The sequence below is a fragment of the Ips typographus genome, linkage group LG7, assembly GCF_016097725.1.
Source record: "Ips typographus isolate SLU linkage group LG7, UJ_Ityp_2.0, whole genome shotgun sequence".
Lineage (NCBI taxonomy): Eukaryota > Metazoa > Arthropoda > Insecta > Coleoptera > Curculionidae > Ips > Ips typographus.
Window position 1 is genome coordinate 6884396 of NC_138428.1, and position 23323 is coordinate 6907718.

The 23323-nt window shown below is 34.0% G+C and overlaps 1 long non-coding RNA gene across 1 annotated transcript in view; it reads right to left on the reverse strand.

Annotated features, from left to right (window-relative positions):
- Positions 1–1986: 1986 nt before the first annotated feature.
- The window catches only part of LOC145731888 (uncharacterized), a 33996-nt gene continuing 12659 nt past the window's right edge, over positions 1987–23323 (reverse strand). The window contains exon 2 of the long non-coding RNA XR_014178907.1: positions 1987–2395. This is a non-coding gene — a long non-coding RNA (uncharacterized LOC145731888). The remainder of the gene's footprint in view (positions 2396–23323) is intronic.

The window sequence follows — 23323 nt, forward strand, 5'->3', positions numbered from 1 at the left end:
CAAAATTACCTGTAAATCCCACTTGGGGTGAGAAAATTACGGTTTTAGGTACATATTTGGAATCCTCATTAAATTTCCTAACCAATGAACTAAAAAAACAGTACAAAATTTGGTACAGTCAAGGAAAAAAGCGGTGTCAAACTTTGATCTACCAGAAACACAGTTTGAAAGGACAGTCAGGGACAAAATTACATGTAAATCCCACTTGTGGTGAGAAAATGACGGCTTTAAGCACATGTTTGAATCCTTATTGAATCTTCTATCCAATTGACTAAAAAAACACTACAAAATAGTACAGTCAGGGAAAAAGCGGAGTCAAAGTTTGAACTTCCAAAACACAGTTTGAAAGGCTAGTCAGTCAGTAGGGACAATATCGCCGGTAAAACCTTCTTGGGGTGAGAAAATGACGGTTTTAGGTACATTTTTGGAATCCTCATTAAATTTACTAACCAATGAACTAAAAAACACTACAATAGTTGGTACAGTCAAGGAAAAAAGCGGTGTCAAAGTTTGATCTACCAGAAACACAGTTTGAAAGGACAGTGAGGGACAAAATTACCTGTAAATCCCACTTGGGGTAAGAAAATGACTGCTTTAGGTACATTTTTAGAATCCTCATTAAATTTCCTACCTAATTAACTAAAAAAACACTACAAAATGTCAAAATCAAAGTTAAAATACATTCAATCATATTATTGAAAAAAGGAAATAAAAATAAATAAAAGACCGACTGTTTTGAAACAGATAGGAAAAGAGGTCTTACAAGAATTGGATTTTTTTAGCTTTATTTTTATAAATTATTGACCAAATTTTCCATATAAGTAAAACTCTACAGAAATGATCGAAAGATTTTGTAATCGCTCTTGGCCCATTGTGGATCGTAAATAGTTTTTTTATCAATTTTAACTTGGAAAATGACCTTTCAGCTGTAGCTACAGAATGGTCAACAAAAAAGCGCAGTGCAATCGAAATATTTGAAAATGAGTGGGTTAGGTTATTTGTTGCAATAGAATTAAGTGTTTCTGTTGCAGACGTCGCGTTCTTGTCGCCATTTTGCAGAAACTGTAATTCTTGTAATAGTTCTGTCCGTCTATATCGTTTGCGTTTAGGTCTTTGTCAGTTAAGATTTCTTTAGATTTTTACAAAATTTAACTTTTGCCGAAATCGTTCAAATCTTTCGTCTTCTCCTTTCTTCTTCTTGAAATAGGCTTTCAACCTGTTTTTCCAGCTTTAAGGGGTTCCTTGCGACGTCGACATCCAGCTATCCCTCCACCTCTTTGTGGTCTTGTTGACGGTCTTCTAGAGTGAAGTTTTCCATCTCTCGCAATTTTAGCAATTCTATTGTCTTCCATTCTGTTGATGTGTTGATTCACCGCCCTCTGTACAAGAAAGCCAAGAAGGTGCATGCCAAAAATTCCAATATGGCCGAAATATGGGATTGACAGTTTGCATTTGTTTGTATTGTGGAAATTGAGTTTTTGGATGATTAAATTAATTTTTAAGGTTTAAAGTCAAGACTTGGGATTACTTGCCAAAGTAATTTTTGTTTGCTATTATATATTGTTGTTTATATGTTTATTGTTCTAGTGAAAGTGTAGTTTGTGTTCATTTTATTGTGTTATCACTATTGTTATTGTTCCTTCATTGTTCTATAATTTGTGGTTGGTTTTTTAACTTAAATTCTATTGCCTCTACACTATGCCGTCCACTGGTTGTTTGCCAAATTTCTAAAAGCAATTTGGTGAAAGGCCCAAAAGTGTCAGTCTTTTACTTTCCAAAAGACCCTGCTCGAACCCAACAGTGGTTGAAAGCTTTGAAGTGGAATGATTTTACTCCAACACAATACTCAGTGGTAAGTACAATATGCTTTCTCATTCAGTAAACTTATTGCCTCTTACATACATTGGTATGTGACTTATGTGAGTTACATTTTGAGGCCGCCTGCATTTTGAGAGCAACAAAGGTTTACTCTGAAGAAACAGGACAGCTTTTAGAAGTTCTATTGGCACATTTACATTTTAAAAGAAAGGTCTTGGTAATAATATAAAACCCATTTACCAGTTTTGCTTACCTAGATTCAAGGATTTCCAAATTTTCTTTGATTGAGCAGTTTTTACATTAGTTTGTTGTACTTTCCAAGACAAAGGGTTCTAACCAAACTTGCTTTGGCTGGACTTTATTGGATATAAAAAGCCATATCTATACATATCTGGATCAGGAATGAAGCGTTCTTTGATTTTTCACTCACAACTTCTAATCAACTACACGAAAAAATAAAAAAAAACATATTTTCTACTGCATCTCCATAGGTTTGTGTACAAAAAAAAATCCGATAACGCCGCCATTAAAAGTGACATTCTAGGCTTTCTTGTAAAGAAGGCGGTGGTTGATTCCACTCTCGCTGTCTCTGCCTCGTCAATCTTACAATGTCCTGTATGTCGCAGATTCGTCTTATTTCTTGGTTGGGTATTCTGTCACGTAACGTGGGTCCCGTGATACTTTCGGACCGTTCTCATCTCTGCCGTTCGGGTTATGCTCTTGGTTCTGCTGGTGTCTGCCGTGGTTTCTGCGGCTTTTGATTTATATATTCTGGTCTTTACTTCTATTTTTAGGAACTGGTTTTTCCATTTAATGTCTTTCAAACATCCGGCTATTCTAGAGGCCTTATCTAGTTGATTCTTTACCTCATATCTCCTGTCTTGATGTGCGGTTATTTCTACCCCTAAGTATCTGAAAGACATCACCTGTTCTACTATTTCGTTGTTAACAGCTAGTTTGCATCTTCTAGGTTCTTTTGCTACAACTAGTGAGTTTGTCTTGTTTATCGCAATCGACATATTGTAGCGTTTCGCTGTCAGGTAGAATTGTTGAAGCTCATCTTCGTTTTCTAATATAATTACTGCGTCATCCTCGTAGCACAGTATTGTTAGTTCTGTAACCATGCGCCGCGTTTTTAACGTCTTCTATTATTTTATTCATGATTAGGTTAAAGAGTCCCGGGCTTAGAGAGTCTCCCTGTAATTCACAAGTATTCTGGTCGTTGTATTGGTGTTCATGTTTTCAATAGTTCTAACTATTTCTTCCGGAATGCTGCCCCGTCTCAATATGGTTGTGATGTCATTTAGCCTCACTCGATCAAACGCTTTGCTCAGATCTATGAAGCACATATACGCCTGTTTTTCGTATTCGATTGATTTCTCGACTATTTGTCGAATGATGAAGATGGCGTCTGTGGTAGACCTATTTTTCCTGAATCTCCTGGTTGTTTCTTGTCGCCTTTTTTGAAGATAGGGATAGAGATGCGTTTTTTCTACTCGGTTGATATAGTTGTTTCTGGTAAAGATTGGCTAGTTGTTCGCTTAGTGGTTTACCTCCATACTTTATCAGTTCGTTGTTCAATTTGTTGATTCCTGGGGCTTTTCTGTTTTTTCCTTGTATATTTCTTCTTATTTCCTTGTATCGTATCCACTCTTGCGGTGTTTTGTTATTTAAGTATCTCAGGTAGGTTTCACGTGTTTCTCTTTCCATTTGTATTACTTCCGGCATGAACCATGATGTGTTTAGTTTATTTGAGTTTTTGTTTATCCTCCTTTTGCCTAATGCTTCATTGGCGGCAGTTTCAATGTGTAATTTGACTTTTTCCGAACTAGCTTCCACGTCGTCCTGATCCAGGATTGGCTGTTCTCTGATCATTTAGGTCAGTCTTTTTGCGTATAAGTTCTTCACGGTGGGATCATTGATGGATTCGATGTTTCGTTTGTCTACGTCGTTCTGTGCGCAGAATGTGGTCAGAGTTTCTCCGCTGTTGATGACGTGTGCTTCGTTGAAACGTTGTTTTATGCCATGAACGATTGAGTTTCCAATTCTGGCATTCAAATACTCCATAATCAGGATTTTTTCCTTATGGCGTATTTTATCGACTTCATCATGCAGATGCTTCTTCTTCTTCTTAAGGTGCCGTATCCATTAATGAATGTTGGCGACTATTCTGGCATACTCGCTACGATCTTGTGCGATTCTAAAAAGTGCGTGGGCATCGAGGTTTGTCCAGTCTCTTATGTTCTTCAGCCACGAAAATTTCCTTCTCCCGATGCCTCTCCTTCCTTCGATTTTTCCCTCCATAATCAACTGTAAGAACTGGTACTTGGAATTTCTGAATATATGACCGAGGTATGCGGCTTTTTTTCTTTTTACTGTCTGCAGCAGTTCTCTTTCTATACCCATTCTGTTTAGTACTTCCTCGTTCGTTGCGTGTTCCGTCCACGGAATCTTCAACATTCTTCTCAGCACCCACATTTCAAACGCCTCTAGTCGGTTCATGACATTGGCCTTTATTGTCTCCACTCCGTAAAGCAGTACAGAGTAAATGTAGCATTTTACAAAACGGTACCGTAATGCCAAATTAAGGCTGTTGTTGCTGAGAAGTGCACTCATATTCATAAATGTTACCCTGGCTTGTTCAATTCTGCTTCGTATCTCTACGTCTGGGTCCAAGTCTTCAGTTAACCAGCTTCCCAGATATCTAAACTTTGATACTTGTTGGATTTTCTTACCGTTCACTGTGATGTTCAGGTTCACATTTGATGTTCTGCTAACCATCATCACCTTCGTTTTGTCTATGTTAATTCTTAGGCCGAGTCGTTCACCTTCGGTAGATATCTTTATGATGAGACGTTGTAGTGCTTCCTGGCTATCCGCTATTATAACTGTGTCGTCAGCATAGCGTAAGTTGTTAACGACCTGTCCGTTAATCTTAATGCCGTCCTCTGCATCTGTCAAGGCTCTTTCGAAGATTGCTTCAGAGTATAGGTTAAAAAGTAGGGGGGACAGAACGCAACCCTGTCTCACCCCTCTCTCTATCGGGAATTTCTGTGTAGTTTCATTGCCCACTTTCACCGATGCATTTTGATTTGCGTACAGGGTCTTTATGAAACGTGCATCGTTCTTATCTATCCTCTTGTCTTGAAGCATTTTGATTAACTCAACGTGTTTGACACAGTCGAACGCCTTTTGATAATCTATGAAACACATGAATACGTCCTTTTGCTGATCTCTGCATTTCTGAAGTAATACGGTCAAGCTGTAGAGTGCTTCTCGTGTGCCAAACCCTTGTCTGAACCCAAACTGGGTAGGACTAACATCCATTTCGCATCTGTTATAAATTCTTGTATGGACTATCTTTAGGAAAAGCTTCAAGACCTGGCTCAGTAAGCTGATCATTCGGTACTGGTCACTATGGTTTGCATTTGGCTTCTTTGGGATCGGAACAAAAATCGACTGGAGCCAGTCCTGCGGTATTTCACCCGTCTCATATATGTTGTTAAATATTTCTGTCAAGGAGTCTAGATCTTCGTCATTTAGCAGCTTTATTATCTCTATATAAACTTCGTCTGGTCCCACTGCCTTTCCTTGCTTGCTTTGTTTAATTGCCTTGAGGCAGATGCTCCTAGAAGGTGTCAATTTCCTTTTTGGTTTTGTTGACGTCGGGGGCGTAGACGCTTAGAAGATGTACTTTGTCCTCGCCGATATCTAGAACAACTCTGAGTATTCTCTCGTTGACGTAGAATGTATTTTTTATATTCTTCTTGTACGGACAAAACTACTTACTGTTCCAAAAAAGCAATTTATCTTAAATTACTTCTTTTTGTTTTTCAATCAGCTGGTCGACATCTTCATCTTCATCTCATCTCTCACAGAAAATTGATTTTTAATCCTTCATGGCCTTAAAACTTGTATGGATATAAAATTTGCATCAATTTCTCTGCTTGAAGCTAGTTTTTGGGCATCTACTCATCATCATCAATTGAGGTTACTTCAACTTTTGCAAGCCTGATGGGGAAAATTAAATACTTTTGTCTGTAGAATCTTGCTCACAATATCCTTTTAACTAAGAATGTTGTACCACAAGACTATCATACACACAAATTGGCAAATCATAAGCGAGTGTCAAAAAAATATTGTTTGTTCCAGAGGAACAAAATTGATAAAATGTATGATAGCATTTCTGGAAATGTAACTCGCACGTTTACATTTCCGCGTCCAAGAGGAGTAATAAAATTTCACCATTGGTGGCCAATCGGTTTAGGTGTCCTCCTCTCCTAGGTGTATCCTCATTGAATTTCCTATTCGATAGCCTGAAAAAACACTAGAAAATTTGTCATGTGAGGAGGTCAAATTCAACTAAACTTTTGCCGGATTCGTCATTATTTCGTGTCCGCTTGTTGGTTTATAAAAAACGCAATTTTTGTTAATTTAGCTAAGAAGCTAAAAGATAAGTAAGTTGAGGACAAACAACATCAATGTATGTTTAAACTTCACTTTAGACTTTTATCAGTAGAAAGCAAGAATTTGATCAAACGTTCAATTTAAATTGTATGATTTTAAAAATTGATTGGTTTTAATTAATGAAATTAGTTTTTTCTTCCTGTAATAATAAAGTCACAAGCTGTCTAAACATACAGCCTAACTATTGCAACACATATTACTTTAACAATTAATTATTTTTTCCACGCAAAAGCGGCAAACAATAAATAATACCTAGTTGTAACGGTTTTGTTGCATAGTTTACATTCTTCAATCTTAAATAATTAATTATTAACGTTTGATCGGAATTGGCTTTATATTTATTCCAATTGCCATATTATTATGTATTATGACGGTACCGTTATATACAGGGTGGAGCAAAAATGTGACAAAGTCACATATTGTTGTTATTTTTGGTATTTCGAAAATAGTAGTTTTCTTAACAAGTGTGCAAAGTAAGTCAACATAATAAAGTAGATTTTTTTATTTAATTGAACACTCAATAGAAGTCTCATAACATAAGCCAAAATGCAATGTTTTGATGCCAACTGTCAGTGAGGACGACAATCAGAAGAATTATTTTGTTTACATTCAAGATTAGCTGTAATTGGTCTATTTCATATCGCACGCTGAAGATTGTCTGCGCTTGGTCTATTTCATATTGCACGCTGAAAATTGCCTGGTGATTGGTCTATTTCATATCGTACAGTTGCGGAAAGTCTAGGATTCCTCAGAAAAAGCTTTTTTCTATTCTTGGTTCATTCCTTAACAGTTTAGAGAACGGATAAGTTGGCAAATGCCACCGGTTGAACGAATATTGAATCCTAGACATTCCACAACTGTGCGATATGAAATAGACCAATCACAAACAATCTTCAGCGTGCGATATGAAATAGACCAATAGACAAAAGTGATAATGTAAACACGGAAACGTTTCAAACATTGAGTATTTTAACATAACAGTATTCGTTTTAACATTGAGTATTTTTTTTTAGTTTGTGTGAAATTTGGCAAGTAATTCCAATTAGTCGTTGAAAAAATAGCCTGTAAAACTCGGGCGAATTGTCCATATAAAAAATAAAAAAAGTGTAATTCTTTTATTTCTCTGATTCTCTACAAGATTGCATCAGGGCACTTTTGCCCTAAAAGGTCATCTGAGGGGAATATTCCTCCAAAACTGTTTTAAAAAAAGAAACGAATGCATAACTCCGTTATTTGAAAGAAATATCAAAAAAGTGTAATAAGAGGAGTTTTAGAGAATTAGATTCTCTACAAGATTGCATTAGGGCACCTTTGCCCTAAAAGGTCATTTGAGAGAGATATTCCCTCAAAACTGTTTTAAAAAATGAAACGAGTGCATAACTCCGTTATTTAAAAGAAATATCAAAAAAGTGTAATAAGAGGAGTTTTAGAGAATTAGATTCTCTACAAGATTGCATCAGGGCACCTTTGCCCTAAAAGGTCATTTGAGAGAGATATTCCCTCAAAACTGTTTTAAAAAATGAAACGAGTGCATAACTCCGTTATTTAAAAGAAATATCAAAAAAGTGTAATAAGAGGAGTTTTAGAGAATTAGATTCTCTACAAGATTGCATCTGGGCACTTTTGCCCTAAAAGGTCATTTGAGGGGAATATTCCTCAAAAACTGTTTTAAAAAAAGAAACGAATGCATAACTCCGTTATTTGAAAGAAATATCAAAAAAGTGTAATAAGTGGAGTTTTAGAGAATAAAATTCTCTACAAGATTGCGTCAAGGCACTTTTGCCTTAAAAGGTCATTTGAGGGGAATATCCTTCAAAAACAGTTTTAAAAAAAGAAACGAGTGCATAACTCCGTTATTTGAAAGAAATACCAAAAAATTGTAATAAGAGGTGTTTTAGAGAATTAGATTCTCTACAAGATTGCATCTGGGCACTTTTGCCCTAAAAAGTCATTTGAGGGGAATATTCCTCAAAAACTGTTTTAAAAAAAGAAACGAATGCATAACTCCGTTATTTGAAAGAAATATCAAAAAAGTGTAATAAGAGGAGTTTTAGAGAATTAGATCCTCTACAAGATTGCGTCAAGGCACTTTTGCCCTAAAAGGTCATTTGAGGGGAATATTCCTCAAAAACTGTTTTAAAAAAAGAAACGAGTGCATAACTCCGTTATTTGAAAGAAATACCAAAAAATTGTAATAAGAGGTGTTTTAGAGAATTAGATTCTCTACAAGATTGCATCTGGGCACTTTTGCCCTAAAAAGTCATTTGAGGGGAATATTCCTCAAAAACTGTTTTAAAAAAAGAAACGAATGCATAACTCCGTTATTTGAAAGAAATATCAAAAAAGTGTAATAAGAGGAGTTTTAGAGAATTAAATTCTATACAAGATTTCATTAGAGCACTTTTGCCCTAAAAGGTCATTTGAGGGGAATATTCCTCAAAAACTGTTTTAAAAAAAGAAACGAGTGCATAACTCCGTTATTTGAAAGAAATATCAAAAAAGTGTAATAAGAGGAGTTTTAGAGAATTAGATCCTCTACAAGATTGCGTCAAGGCACTTTTGCCCTAAAAGGTCATTTGAGGGGAATATTCCTCAAAAACTGTTTTAAAAAATGAAACGAGTGCATAACTCCGTTATTTAAAAGAAATATCAAAAAAGTGTAATAAGAGGAGTTTTAGAAAATGAAATTCTCTATAAGATTGCATCAGGGCACTTTTGCCCTAAAAGGTCATTTGAGGGAGATATTCCCTCAAAAACTGTTTTAAAAAAAGAAACGAGTGCATAACTCCGTTATTTGAAAGAAATATCAAAAAAGTGTAATAAGAGGAGTTTTAGAGAATTAGATCCTCTACAAGATTGCGTCAAGGCACTTTTGCCCTAAAAGGTCATTTGAGGGGAATATTCCTCAAAAACTGTTTTAAAAAATGAAACGAGTGCATAACTCCGTTATTTAAAAGAAATATCAAAAAAGTGTAATAAGAGGAGTTTTAGAAAATGAAATTCTCTATAAGATTGCATCAGGGCACTTTTGCCCTAAAAGGTCATTTGAGGGAGATATTCCCTCAAAAACTGTTTTAAAAAAAGAAACGAGTGCATAACTCCGTTATTTGAAAGAAATATCAAAAAAGTGTAATAAGAGGAGTTTTAGAGAATTAGATTCTCTACAAGATTGCATTACAGCACTTTTGCCCTAAAAGGTCATTTGAGGGGAATATTCATCCAAAACTGTTTTAAAAAAAGAAACGAGTGCATAACTCAGTTATTTGAGGGAAATATCAAAAAAGTGTAATAAGAGGAGTTTTAGAGAATTAGATTCTCTACAAGATTGCAATACAGCACTTTTGCCCTAAAAGGTCATTTGAGGGAGATATTCCTCCAAAACTGTTTTAAAAAAGGAAACGAGTGCATAACTCCGTAATTTGAAAGAAATATCGAAAAAGTGTAATAAGAGGAGTTTTAGAGAATTAGATTCTCTACAAGATTGCATCAGGGCACCTTTGCCCTAAAAGGTCATTTGAGAGAGATATTCCCTCAAAACTGTTTTAAAAAAAGAAACGAGTGCATAACTCCGTTATTTAAAAGAAATATCAAAAAAGTGTAATAAGAGGAGTTGTAGAGAATAAAATTCTCTACAAGATTGCGTCTGGGCACTTTTGCCTTAAAAGGTCATTTGAGGGGAATATCCTTCAAAAACAGTTTTAAAAAAAGAAACGAGTGCATAACTCCGTTATTTGAAAGAAATATCAAAAAAGTGTAATAAGAGGAGTTTTAGAGAATTAAATTCTCTACAAGATTGCATCATGGCACTTTTGCCCTAAAAGGTCATTTGAGGGGGATATTCCTCAAAAACTGTTTTAAAAAAGGAAACGAGTGCATAACACCATGATTTGAAGGAAATATCAAAAAAGTGTAATAAGAGGAGTTTTAGAGAATTAGATTCTCTACAAGATTGCATCAGGGCACCTTTGCCCTAAAAGGTCATTTGAGAGAGATATTCCCTCAAAACTGTTTTAAAAAAAGAAACGAGTGCATAACTCCGTTATTTAAAAGAAATATCAAAAAAGTGTAATAAGAGGAGTTTTAGAGAATTAGATTCTCTACAAGATTGCATTACAGCACTTTTGCCCTAAAAGGTCATTTGAGGGGAATATTCATCCAAAACTGTTTTAAAAAAAGAAACGAGTGCATAACTCAGTTATTTGAGGGAAATATCGAAAAAGTGTAATAAGAGGAGTTTTAGAGAATTAGATTCTCTACAAGATTGCATCTGGGCACTTTTGCCCTAAAAGGTCATTTGAGGGGAATATTCATCCAAAACTGTTTTAAAAAAAGAAACGAGTGCATAACTCCGTAATTTGAAAGAAATATCGAAAAAGTGTAATAAGAGGAGTTTTAGAGAATTAGATTCTCTACAAGATTGCATCTGGGCACTTTTGCCCTAAAAGATCATTTGAGGGGAATATTCCTCAAAAACTGTGTTAAAAAAGGAAACGAGTGCATAACTCAGTTATTTGAGGGAAATATCAAAAAAGTGTAATAAGAGGAGTTTTAGAGAATTAGATTCTCTACAAGATTGCATTACAGCACTTTTGCCCTAAAAGATCATTTGAGAGAGATATTCCTCAAAAACTGTTTTAAAAAAGGAAACGAGTGCATAACTCCGTAATTTGAAAGAAATGTCAAAAAAGTGTAATTAGAGGAGTTTTAGAGAATTAGATTCTCTACAAGATTGCGTCAAGGCACTTTTGCCCTAAAAGGTCATTTGAGGGGAATATTCCTCAAAAACTGTTTTAAAAAAAGAAACGAGTGCATAACTCCGTTATTTGAAAGAAATATCAAAAAAGTGTAATAAGAGGAGTTTTAGAGAATTAGATTCTCTACAAGATTGCATTACAGCACTTTTGCCCTAAAAGGTCATTTGAGGGGAATATTCATCCAAAACTGTTTTAAAAAAAGAAACGAGTGCATAACTCAGTTATTTGAGGGAAATATCAAAAAAGTGTAATAAGAGGAGTTTTAGAGAATTAGATTCTCTACAAGATTGCAATACAGCACTTTTGCCCTAAAAGGTCATTTGAGGGAGATATTCCTCCAAAACTGTTTTAAAAAAGGAAACGAGTGCATAACTCCGTAATTTGAAAGAAATATCGAAAAAGTGTAATAAGAGGAGTTTTAGAGAATTAGATTCTCTACAAGATTGCATCAGGGCACCTTTGCCCTAAAAGGTCATTTGAGAGAGATATTCCCTCAAAACTGTTTTAAAAAAAGAAACGAGTGCATAACTCCGTTATTTAAAAGAAATATCAAAAAAGTGTAATAAGAGGAGTTGTAGAGAATAAAATTCTCTACAAGATTGCGTCTGGGCACTTTTGCCTTAAAAGGTCATTTGAGGGGAATATCCTTCAAAAACAGTTTTAAAAAAAGAAACGAGTGCATAACTCCGTTATTTGAAAGAAATATCAAAAAAGTGTAATAAGAGGAGTTTTAGAGAATTAAATTCTCTACAAGATTGCATCATGGCACTTTTGCCCTAAAAGGTCATTTGAGGGGGATATTCCTCAAAAACTGTTTTAAAAAAGGAAACGAGTGCATAACACCATGATTTGAAGGAAATATCAAAAAAGTGTAATAAGAGGAGTTTTAGAGAATTAGATTCTCTACAAGATTGCATCAGGGCACCTTTGCCCTAAAAGGTCATTTGAGAGAGATATTCCCTCAAAACTGTTTTAAAAAAAGAAACGAGTGCATAACTCCGTTATTTAAAAGAAATATCAAAAAAGTGTAATAAGAGGAGTTTTAGAGAATTAGATTCTCTACAAGATTGCATTACAGCACTTTTGCCCTAAAAGGTCATTTGAGGGGAATATTCATCCAAAACTGTTTTAAAAAAAGAAACGAGTGCATAACTCAGTTATTTGAGGGAAATATCGAAAAAGTGTAATAAGAGGAGTTTTAGAGAATTAGATTCTCTACAAGATTGCATCTGGGCACTTTTGCCCTAAAAGGTCATTTGAGGGGAATATTCATCCAAAACTGTTTTAAAAAAAGAAACGAGTGCATAACTCCGTAATTTGAAAGAAATATCGAAAAAGTGTAATAAGAGGAGTTTTAGAGAATTAGATTCTCTACAAGATTGCATCTGGGCACTTTTGCCCTAAAAGATCATTTGAGGGGAATATTCCTCAAAAACTGTGTTAAAAAAGGAAACGAGTGCATAACTCAGTTATTTGAGGGAAATATCAAAAAAGTGTAATAAGAGGAGTTTTAGAGAATTAGATTCTCTACAAGATTGCATTACAGCACTTTTGCCCTAAAAGATCATTTGAGAGAGATATTCCTCAAAAACTGTTTTAAAAAAGGAAACGAGTGCATAACCCCGTAATTTGAAAGAAATGTCAAAAAAGTGTAATTAGAGGAGTTTTAGAGAATTAGATTCTCTACAAGATTGCGTCAAGGCACTTTTGCCCTAAAAGGTCATTTGAGGGGAATATTCCTCAAAAACTGTTTTAAAAAAAGAAACGAGTGCATAACTCCGTTATTTGAAAGAAATATCAAAAAAGTGTAATAAGAGGAGTTTTAGAGAATTAGATTCTCTACAAGATTGCACCAGGGCACCTTTGCCCTAAAAGGTCATTTGAGAGAGATATTCCCTCAAAACTGTTTTAAAAAATGAAACGAGTGCATAACTCCGTTATTTAAAAGAAATATCAAAAAAGTGTAATAAGAGGAGTTGTAGAGAATAAAATTCTCTACAAGATTGCGTCTGGGCACTTTTGCCTTAAAAGGTCATTTGAGGGGAATATCCTTCAAAAACAGTTTTAAAAAAAGAAACGAGTGCATAACTCCGTTATTTGAAAGAAATATCAAAAAAGTGTAATAAGAGGAGTTTTAGAGAATTAAATTCTCTACAAGATTGCATCATGGCACTTTTGCCCTAAAAGGTCATTTGAGGGGGATATTCCTCAAAAACTGTTTTAAAAAAGGAAACGAGTGCATAACACCATGATTTGAAGGAAATATCAAAAAAGTGTTATAAGAGGAGTTTTAGAGAATTAGATTCTCTACAAGATTGCAATACAGCACTTTTGCCCTAAAAGGTCATTTGAGGGAGATATTCCTCCAAAACTGTTTTAAAAAAGGAAACGAGTGCATAACTCCGTAATTTGAAAGAAATATCGAAAAAGTGTAATAAGAGGAGTTTTAGAGAATTAGATTCTCTACAAGATTGCATCAGGGCACCTTTGCCCTAAAAGGTCATTTGAGAGAGATATTCCCTCAAAACTGTTTTAAAAAATGAAACGAGTGCATAACTCCGTTATTTAAAAGAAATATCAAAAAAGTGTAATAAGAGGAGTTGTAGAGAATAAAATTCTCTACAAGATTGCGTCTGGGCACTTTTGCCTTAAAAGGTCATTTGAGGGGAATATCCTTCAAAAACAGTTTTAAAGAAAGAAACGAGTGCATAACTCCGTTATTTGAAAGAAATATCAAAAAAGTGTAATAAGAGGAGTTTTAGAGAATTAAATTCTCTACAAGATTGCATCATGGCACTTTTGCCCTAAAAGGTCATTTGAGGGGGATATTCCTCAAAAACTGTTTTAAAAAAGGAAACGAGTGCATAACACCATGATTTGAAGGAAATATCAAAAAAGTGTTATAAGAGGAGTTTTAGAGAATTAGATTCTCTACAAGATTGCATCAGGGCACCTTTGCCCTAAAAGGTCATTTGAGAGAGATATTCCCTCAAAACTGTTTTAAAAAAAGAAACGAGTGCATAACTCCGTTATTTAAAAGAAATATCAAAAAAGTGTAATAAGAGGAGTTTTAGAGAATTAGATTCTCTACAAGATTGCATTACAGCACTTTTGCCCTAAAAGGTCATTTGAGAGAGATATTCCCTCAAAACTGTTTTAAAAAAAGAAACGAGTGCATAACTCCGTATTTTGAAAGAAATATCAAAAAAGTGTAATAAGAGGAGTTTTAGAGAATTAGATTCTCTACAAGATTGCATTACAGCACTTTTGCCCTAAAAGGTCATTTGAGGGGAATATTCATCCAAAACTGTTTTAAAAAAAGAAACGAGTGCATAACTCCGTAATTTGAAAGAAATATCGAAAAAGTGTAATAAGAGGAGTTTTAGAGAATTAGATTCTCTACAAGATTGCATCTGGGCACTTTTGCCCTAAAAGATCATTTGAGGGGAATATTCCTCAAAAACTGTGTTAAAAAAGGAAACGAGTGCATAACTCAGTTATTTGAGGGAAATATCAAAAAAGTGTAATAAGAGGAGTTTTAGAGAATTAGATTCTCTACAAGATTGCATTACAGCACTTTTGCCCTAAAAGATCATTTGAGAGAGATATTCCTCAAAAACTGTTTTAAAAAAGGAAACGAGTGCATAACTCCGTAATTTGAAAGAAATGTCAAAAAAGTGTAATTAGAGGAGTTTTAGAGAATTAGATTCTCTACAAGATTGCGTCAAGGCACTTTTGCCCTAAAAGGTCATTTGAGGGGAATATTCCTCAAAAACTGTTTTAAAAAAAGAAACGAGTGCATAACTCCGTTATTTGAAAGAAATATCAAAAAAGTGTAATAAGAGGAGTTTTTGGAGAATTAGATTCTCTACAAGATTGCATTCGGGCACTTTTGCCCTAAAAGGTCATTTGAGGGGGATATTCCTCAAAAACTGTTTTAAAAAAGGAAACGAGTGCATAACACCATGATTTGAAGGAAATATCAAAAAAGTGTAATAAGAGGAGTTTTAGAGAATTAGATTCTCTACAAGATTGCATCAGGGCACCTTTGCCCTAAAAGGTCATTTGAGAGAGATATTCCCTCAAAACAGTTTTAAAAAAAGAAACGAGTGCATAACTCCGTTATTTGAAAGAAATATCAAAAAAGTGTAATAAGAGGAGTTTTAGAGAATTAAATTCTCTACAAGATTGCATCATGGCACTTTTGCCCTAAAAGGTCATTTGAGGGGGATATTCCTCAAAAACTGTTTTAAAAAAGGAAACGAGTGCATAACACCATGATTTGAAGGAAATATCAAAAAAGTGTAATAAGAGGAGTTTTAGAGAATTAGATTCTCTACAAGATTGCATTACAGCACTTTTGCCCTAAAAGGTCATTTGAGAGAGATATTCCCTCAAAACTGTTTTAAAAAAGGAAACGAGTGCATAACTCCGTAATATGAAAGAAATATCGAAAAAGTGTAATAAGAGGAGTTTTAGAGAATTAGATTCTCTACAAGATTGCATTACAGCACTTTTGCCCTAAAAGGTCATTTGAGGGGAATATTCATCCAAAACTGTTTTAAAAAAAGAAACGAGTGCATAACTCAGTTATTTGAGGGAAATATCGAAAAAGTGTAATAAGAGGAGTTTTAGAGAATTAGATTCTCTACAAGATTGCATCTGGGCACTTTTGCCCTAAAAGGTCATTTGAGGGGAATATTCATCCAAAACTGTTTTAAAAAAAGAAACGAGTGCATAACTCCGTAATTTGAAAGAAATATCGAAAAAGTGTAATAAGAGGAGTTTTAGAGAATTAGATTCTCTACAAGATTGCATCTGGGCACTTTTGCCCTAAAAGATCATTTGAGGGGAATATTCCTCAAAAACTGTGTTAAAAAAGGAAACGAGTGCATAACTCAGTTATTTGAGGGAAATATCAAAAAAGTGTAATAAGAGGAGTTTTAGAGAATTAGATTCTCTACAAGATTGCATTACAGCACTTTTGCCCTAAAAGATCATTTGAGAGAGATATTCCTCAAAAACTGTTTTAAAAAAGGAAACGAGTGCATAACTCCGTAATTTGAAAGAAATGTCAAAAAAGTGTAATTAGAGGAGTTTTAGAGAATTAGATTCTCTACAAGATTGCGTCAAGGCACTTTTGCCCTAAAAGGTCATTTGAGGGGAATATTCCTCAAAAACTGTTTTAAAAAAAGAAACGAGTGCATAACTCCGTTATTTGAAAGAAATATCAAAAAAGTGTAATAAGAGGAGTTTTAGAGAATTAGATTCTCTACAAGATTGCATTCGGGCACTTTTGCCCTAAAAGGTCATTTGAGGGGGATATTCCTCAAAAACTGTTTTAAAAAAGGAAACGAGTGCATAACACCATGATTTGAAGGAAATATCAAAAAAGTGTAATAAGAGGAGTTTTAGAGAATTAGATTCTCTACAAGATTGCATCAGGGCACCTTTGCCCTAAAAGGTCATTTGAGAGAGATATTCCCTCAAAACAGTTTTAAAAAAAGAAACGAGTGCATAACTCCGTTATTTGAAAGAAATATCGAAAAAGTGTAATAAGAGGAGTTTTAGAGAATTAGATTCTCTACAAGATTGCATCTGGGCACTTTTGCCCTAAAAGATCATTTGAGGGGAATATTCCTCCAAAACTGTTTTAAAAAAAGAAACCAGTGCATAACTCCGTTATTTGAAAGAAATATCAAAAAAGTGTAATAAGAGGAGTTTTAGAGAATTAGATTCTCTACAAGATTGCATCAGGGCACTTTTGCCCTAAAAGGTCATTTGAGGGAGATATTCCTCAAAAACTGTTTTAAAAAATGAAACGAGTGCATAACGCCGTTATTTGAAAGAAATATCAAAAAACTGTAATAAGAGGAGTTTTAGAGCATGAAATTCTCTATAAGATTGCATCAGGGCACTTTTGCCCTAAAAGGTCATTTAAGAGGAATATTCCTCAAAAACTGTTTTAAAAAATGAAACGAGTGCATAACTCCGTTATTTAAAAGAAATATCAAAAAAGTGTAATAAGAGGAGTTTTAGAGAATTAGATTCTCTACAAGATTGCATCAGGGCACCTTTGCCCTAAAAGGTCATTTGAGAGAGATATTCCCTCAAAACTGTTTTAAAAAATGAAACGAGTGCATAACTCCGTTATTTAAAAGAAATATCAAAAAAGTGTAATAAGAGGAGTTTTAGAGAATTAGATTCTCTACAAGATTGCATCAGGGCACCTTTGCCCTAAAAGGTCATTTGAGTGAGATATTCCTCCAAAACTGTTTTAAAAAAGGAAACGAGTGCATAACTCCGTTATTTGAAAGAAATATCAAAAAAGTGTAATAAGAGGAGTTTTAGAGAATAAAATTCTCTACAAGATTGCGTCTGGGCACTTTTGCCTTAAAAGGTCATTTGAGGGGAATATCCTTCAAAAACAGTTTTAAAAAAAGAAACGAGTGCATAACTCCGTTATTTGAAAGAAATATCAAAAAAGTGTAATAAGAGGAGTTTTAGAGAATGGAATTCTCTACAAAATTGCATTAGAGCACTTTTGCCCTAAAAGGTCATTTGAGGGGAATATTTCTCAAAAACTGTTTTAAAAAAAGAAACGAGTGCATAACTCCGTTATTTGAAAGAAATATCAAAAAAGTGTAATAAGAGGAGTTTTAGAGAATGGGATTCTCTACAAAATTGCATTAGAGCACTTTTGCCCTAAAAGGTCATTTGAGGGGAATATTCCTCAAAAACTGTTTTAAAAAAAGAAACGAGTGCATAACTCCGTTATTTGAAAGAAATATCAAAAAACTGTAATAAGAGGAGTTTTAGAGCATGAAATTCTCTATAAGATTGCATCAGGGCACTTTTGCCCTAAAAGGTCATTTAAGAGGAATATTCCTCAAAAACTGTTTTAAAAAATGAAACGAGTGCATAACTCCGTTATTTAAAAGAAATATCAAAAAAGTGTAATAAGAGGAGTTTTAGAGAATTAGATTCTCTACAAGATTGCATCAGGGCACCTTTGCCCTAAAAGGTCATTTGAGAGAGATATTCCCTCAAAACTGTTTTAAAAAATGAAACGAGTGCATAACTCCGTTATTTAAAAGAAATATCAAAAAAGTGTAATAAGAGGAGTTTTAGAGAATTAGATTCTCTACAAGATTGCATCAGGGCACCTTTGCCCTAAAAGGTCATTTGAGTGAGATATTCCTCCAAAACTGTTTTAAAAAAGGAAACGAGTGCATAACTCCGTTATTTGAAAGAAATATCAAAAAAGTGTAATAAGAGGAGTTTTAGAGAATAAAATTCTCTACAAGATTGCGTCTGGGCACTTTTGCCTTAAAAGGTCATTTGAGGGGAATATCCTTCAAAAACAGTTTTAAAAAAAGAAACGAGTGCATAACTCCGTTATTTGAAAGAAATATCAAAAAAGTGTAATAAGAGGAGTTTTAGAGAATGGAATTCTCTACAAAATTGCATTAGAGCACTTTTGCCCTAAAAGGTCATTTGAGGGGAATATTTCTCAAAAACTGTTTTAAAAAAAGAAACGAGTGCATAACTCCGTTATTTGAAAGAAATATCAAAAAAGTGTAATAAGAGGAGTTTTAGAGAATGGGATTCTCTACAAAATTGCATTAGAGCACTTTTGCCCTAAAAGGTCATTTGAGGGGAATATTCCTCAAAAACTGTTTTAAAAAAAGAAACGAGTGCATAACTCCGTTATTTGAAAGAAATATCAAAAAAGTGTAATAAGAGGAGTTTTAGAGAATTAGATTCTCTACAAGATTGCATCAGGGCACCTTTGCCCTAAAAGGTCATTTGAGAGAGATATTCCCTCAAAACTGTTTTAAAAAATGAAACGAGTGCATAACTCCGTTATTTAAAAGAAATGTCAAAAAAGTGTAATAAGAGGAGTTTTAGAGAATTAGATTCTCTACAAGATTGCATCTGGGCACTTTTGCCCTAAAAGGTCATTTGAGGGGAATATTCCTCAAAAACTGTTTTAAAAAAAGAAACGAATGCATAACTCCGTTATTTGAAAGAAATATCAAAAAAGTGTAATAAGTGGAGTTTTAGAGAATAAAATTCTCTACAAGATTGCGTCAAGGCACTTTTGCCTTAAAAGGTCATTTGAGGGGAATATCCTTCAAAAACAGTTTTAAAAAAAGAAACGAGTGCATAACTCCGTTATTTGAAAGAAATACCAAAAAATTGTAATAAGAGGTGTTTTAGAGAATTAGATTCTCTACAAGATTGCATCTGGGCACTTTTGCCCTAAAAAGTCATTTGAGGGGAATATTCCTCAAAAACTGTTTTAAAAAAAGAAACGAATGCATAACTCCGTTATTTGAAAGAAATATCAAAAAAGTGTAATAAGAGGAGTTTTAGAGAATTAGATCCTCTACAAGATTGCGTCAAGGCACTTTTGCCCTAAAAGGTCATTTAAGAGGAATATTCCTCAAAAACTGTTTTAAAAAATGAAACGAGTGCATAACTCCGTTATTTAAAAGAAATATCAAAAAAGTGTAATAAGAGGAGTTTTAGAGAATTAGATTCTCTACAAGATTGCATCAGGGCACCTTTGCCCTAAAAGGTCATTTGAGAGAGATATTCCCTCAAAACTGTTTTAAAAAATGAAACGAGTGCATAACTCCGTTATTTAAAAGAAATATCAAAAAAGTGTAATAAGAGGAGTTTTAGAGAATTAGATTCTCTACAAGATTGCATCAGGGCACCTTTGCCCTAAAAGGTCATTTGAGTGAGATATTCCTCCAAAACTGTTTTAAAAAAGGAAACGAGTGCATAACTCCGTAATTTGAAAGAAATATCGAAAAAGTGTAATAAGAGGAGTTTTAGAGAATTAGATTCTCTACAAGATTGCATTACAGCACTTTTGCCCTAAAAGGTCATTTGAGGGGAATATTCATCCAAAACTGTTTTAAAAAAAGAAACGAGTGCATAACTCAGTTATTTGAGGGAAATATCAAAAAAGTGTAATAAGAGGAGTTTTAGAGAATTAGATTCTCTACAAGATTGCAATACAGCACTTTTGCCCTAAAAGGTCATTTGAGGGAGATATTCCTCCAAAACTGTTTTAAAAAAGGAAACGAGTGCATAACTCCGTAATTTGAAAGAAATATCGAAAAAGTGTAATAAGAGGAGTTTTAGAGAATTAGATTCTCTACAAGATTGCATCAGGGCACCTTTGCCCTAAAAGGTCATTTGAGAGAGATATTCCCTCAAAACTGTTTTAAAAAATGAAACGAGTGCATAACTCCGTTATTTAAAAGAAATATCAAAAAAGTGTAATAAGAGGAGTTGTAGAGAATAAAATTCTCTACAAGATTGCGTCTGGGCACTTTTGCCTTAAAAGGTCATTTGAGGGGAATATCCTTCAAAAACAGTTTTAAAAAAAGAAACGAGTGCATAACTCCGTTATTTGAAAGAAATATCAAAAAAGTGTAATAAGAGGAGTTTTAGAGAATTAAATTCTCTACAAGATTGCATCATGGCACTTTTGCCCTAAAAGGTCATTTGAGGGGGATATTCCTCAAAAACTGTTTTAAAAAAGGAAACGAGTGCATAACACCATGATTTGAAGGAAATATCAAAAAAGTGTTATAAGAGGAGTTTTAGAGAATTAGATTCTCTACAAGATTGCATTACAGCACTTTTGCCCTAAAAGGTCATTTGAGAGAGATATTCCCTCAAAACTGTTTTAAAAAAAGAAACGAGTGCATAACTCCGTATTTTGAAAGAAATATCAAAAAAGTGTAATAAGAGGAGTTTTAGAGAATTAGATTCTCTACAAGATTGCATTACAGCACTTTTGCCCTAAAAGGTCATTTGAGGGGAATATTCATCCAAAACTGTTTTAAAAAAAGAAACGAGTGCATAACTCAGTTATTTGAGGGAAATATCGAAAAAGTGTAATAAGAGGAGTTTTAGAGAATTAGATTCTCTACAAGATTGCATCTGGGCACTTTTGCCCTAAAAGGTCATTTGAGGGGAATATTCATCCAAAACTGTTTTAAAAAAAGAAACGAGTGCATAACTCCGTAATTTGAAAGAAATATCGAAAAAGTGTAATAAGAGGAGTTTTAGAGAATTAGATTCTCTACAAGATTGCATCTGGGCACTTTTGCCCTAAAAGATCATTTGAGGGGAATATTCCTCAAAAACTGTGTTAAAAAAGGAAACGAGTGCATAACTCAGTTATTTGAGGGAAATATCAAAAAAGTGTAATAAGAGGAGTTTTAGAGAATTAGATTCTCTACAAGATTGCATTACAGCACTTTTGCCCTAAAAGATCATTTGAGAGAGATATTCCTCAAAAACTGTTTTAAAAAAGGAAACGAGTGCATAACTCCGTAATTTGAAAGAAATGTCAAAAAAGTGTAATTAGAGGAGTTTTAGAGAATTAGATTCTCTACAAGATTGCGTCAAGGCACTTTTGCCCTAAAAGGTCATTTGAGGGGAATATTCCTCAAAAACTGTTTTAAAAAAAGAAACGAGTGCATAACTCCGTTATTTGAAAGAAATATCAAAAAAGTGTAATAAGAGGAGTTTTAGAGAATTAGATTCTCTACAAGATTGCATTCGGGCACTTTTGCCCTAAAAGGTCATTTGAGGGGGATATTCCTCAAAAACTGTTTTAAAAAAGGAAACGAGTGCATAACACCATGATTTGAAGGAAATATCAAAAAAGTGTAATAAGAGGAGTTTTAGAGAATTAGATTCTCTACAAGATTGCATCAGGGCACCTTTGCCCTAAAAGGTCATTTGAGAGAGATATTCCCTCAAAACAGTTTTAAAAAAAGAAACGAGTGCATAACTCCGTAATTTGAAAGAAATATCGAAAAAGTGTAATAAGAGGAGTTTTAGAGAATTAGATTCTCTACAAGATTGCATCTGGGCACTTTTGCCCTAAAAGATCATTTGAGGGGAATATTCCTCAAAAACTGTGTTAAAAAAGGAAACGAGTGCATAACTCAGTTATTTGAGGGAAATATCAAAAAAGTGTAATAAGAGGAGTTTTAGAGAATTAGATTCTCTACAAGATTGCATTACAGCACTTTTGCCCTAAAAGATCATTTGAGAGAGATATTCCTCAAAAACTGTTTTAAAAAAGGAAACGAGTGCATAACTCCGTAATTTGAAAGAAATGTCAAAAAAGTGTAATTAGAGGAGTTTTAGAGAATTAGATTCTCTACAAGATTGCGTCAAGGCACTTTTGCCCTAAAAGGTCATTTGAGGGGAATATTCCTCAAAAACTGTTTTAAAAAAAGAAACGAGTGCATAACTCCGTTATTTGAAAGAAATATCAAAAAAGTGTAATAAGAGGAGTTTTAGAGAATTAGATTCTCTACAAGATTGCATTCGGGCACTTTTGCCCTAAAAGGTCATTTGAGGGGGATATTCCTCAAAAACTGTTTTAAAAAAGGAAACGAGTGCATAACACCATGATTTGAAGGAAATATCAAAAAAGTGTAATAAGAGGAGTTTTAGAGAATTAGATTCTCTACAAGATTGCATCAGGGCACCTTTGCCCTAAAAGGTCATTTGAGAGAGATATTCCCTCAAAACAGTTTTAAAAAAAGAAACGAGTGCATAACTCCGTTATTTGAAAGAAATATCAAAAAAGTGTAATAAGAGGAGTTTTAGAGAATTAGATTCTCTACAAGATTGCATTCGGGCACTTTTGCCCTAAAAGGTCATTTGAGGGGGATATTCCTCAAAAACTGTTTTAAAAAAGGAAACGAGTGCATAACACCATGATTTGAAGGAAATATCAAAAAAGTGTAATAAGAGGAGTTTTAGAGAATTAGATTCTCTACAAGATTGCATTACAGCACTTTTGCCCTAAAAGGTCATTTGAGAGAGATATTCCCTCAAAACTGTTTTAAAAAAAGAAACGAGTGCATAACTCCGTATTTTGAAAGAAATATCAAAAAAGTGTAATAAGAGGAGTTTTAGAGAGTTAGATTCTCTACAAGATTGCAATACAGCACTTTTGCCCTAAAAGGTCATTTGAGGGAGATATTCCTCCAAAACTGTTTTAAAAAAGGAAACGAGTGCATAACTCCGTAATATGAAAGAAATATCGAAAAAGTGTAATAAGAGGAGTTTTAGAGAATTAGATTCTCTACAAGATTGCATTACAGCACTTTTGCCCTAAAAGGTCATTTGAGGGGAATATTCATCCAAAACTGTTTTAAAAAAAGAAACGAGTGCATAACTCAGTTATTTGAGGGAAATATCGAAAAAGTGTAATAAGAGGAGTTTTAGAGAAT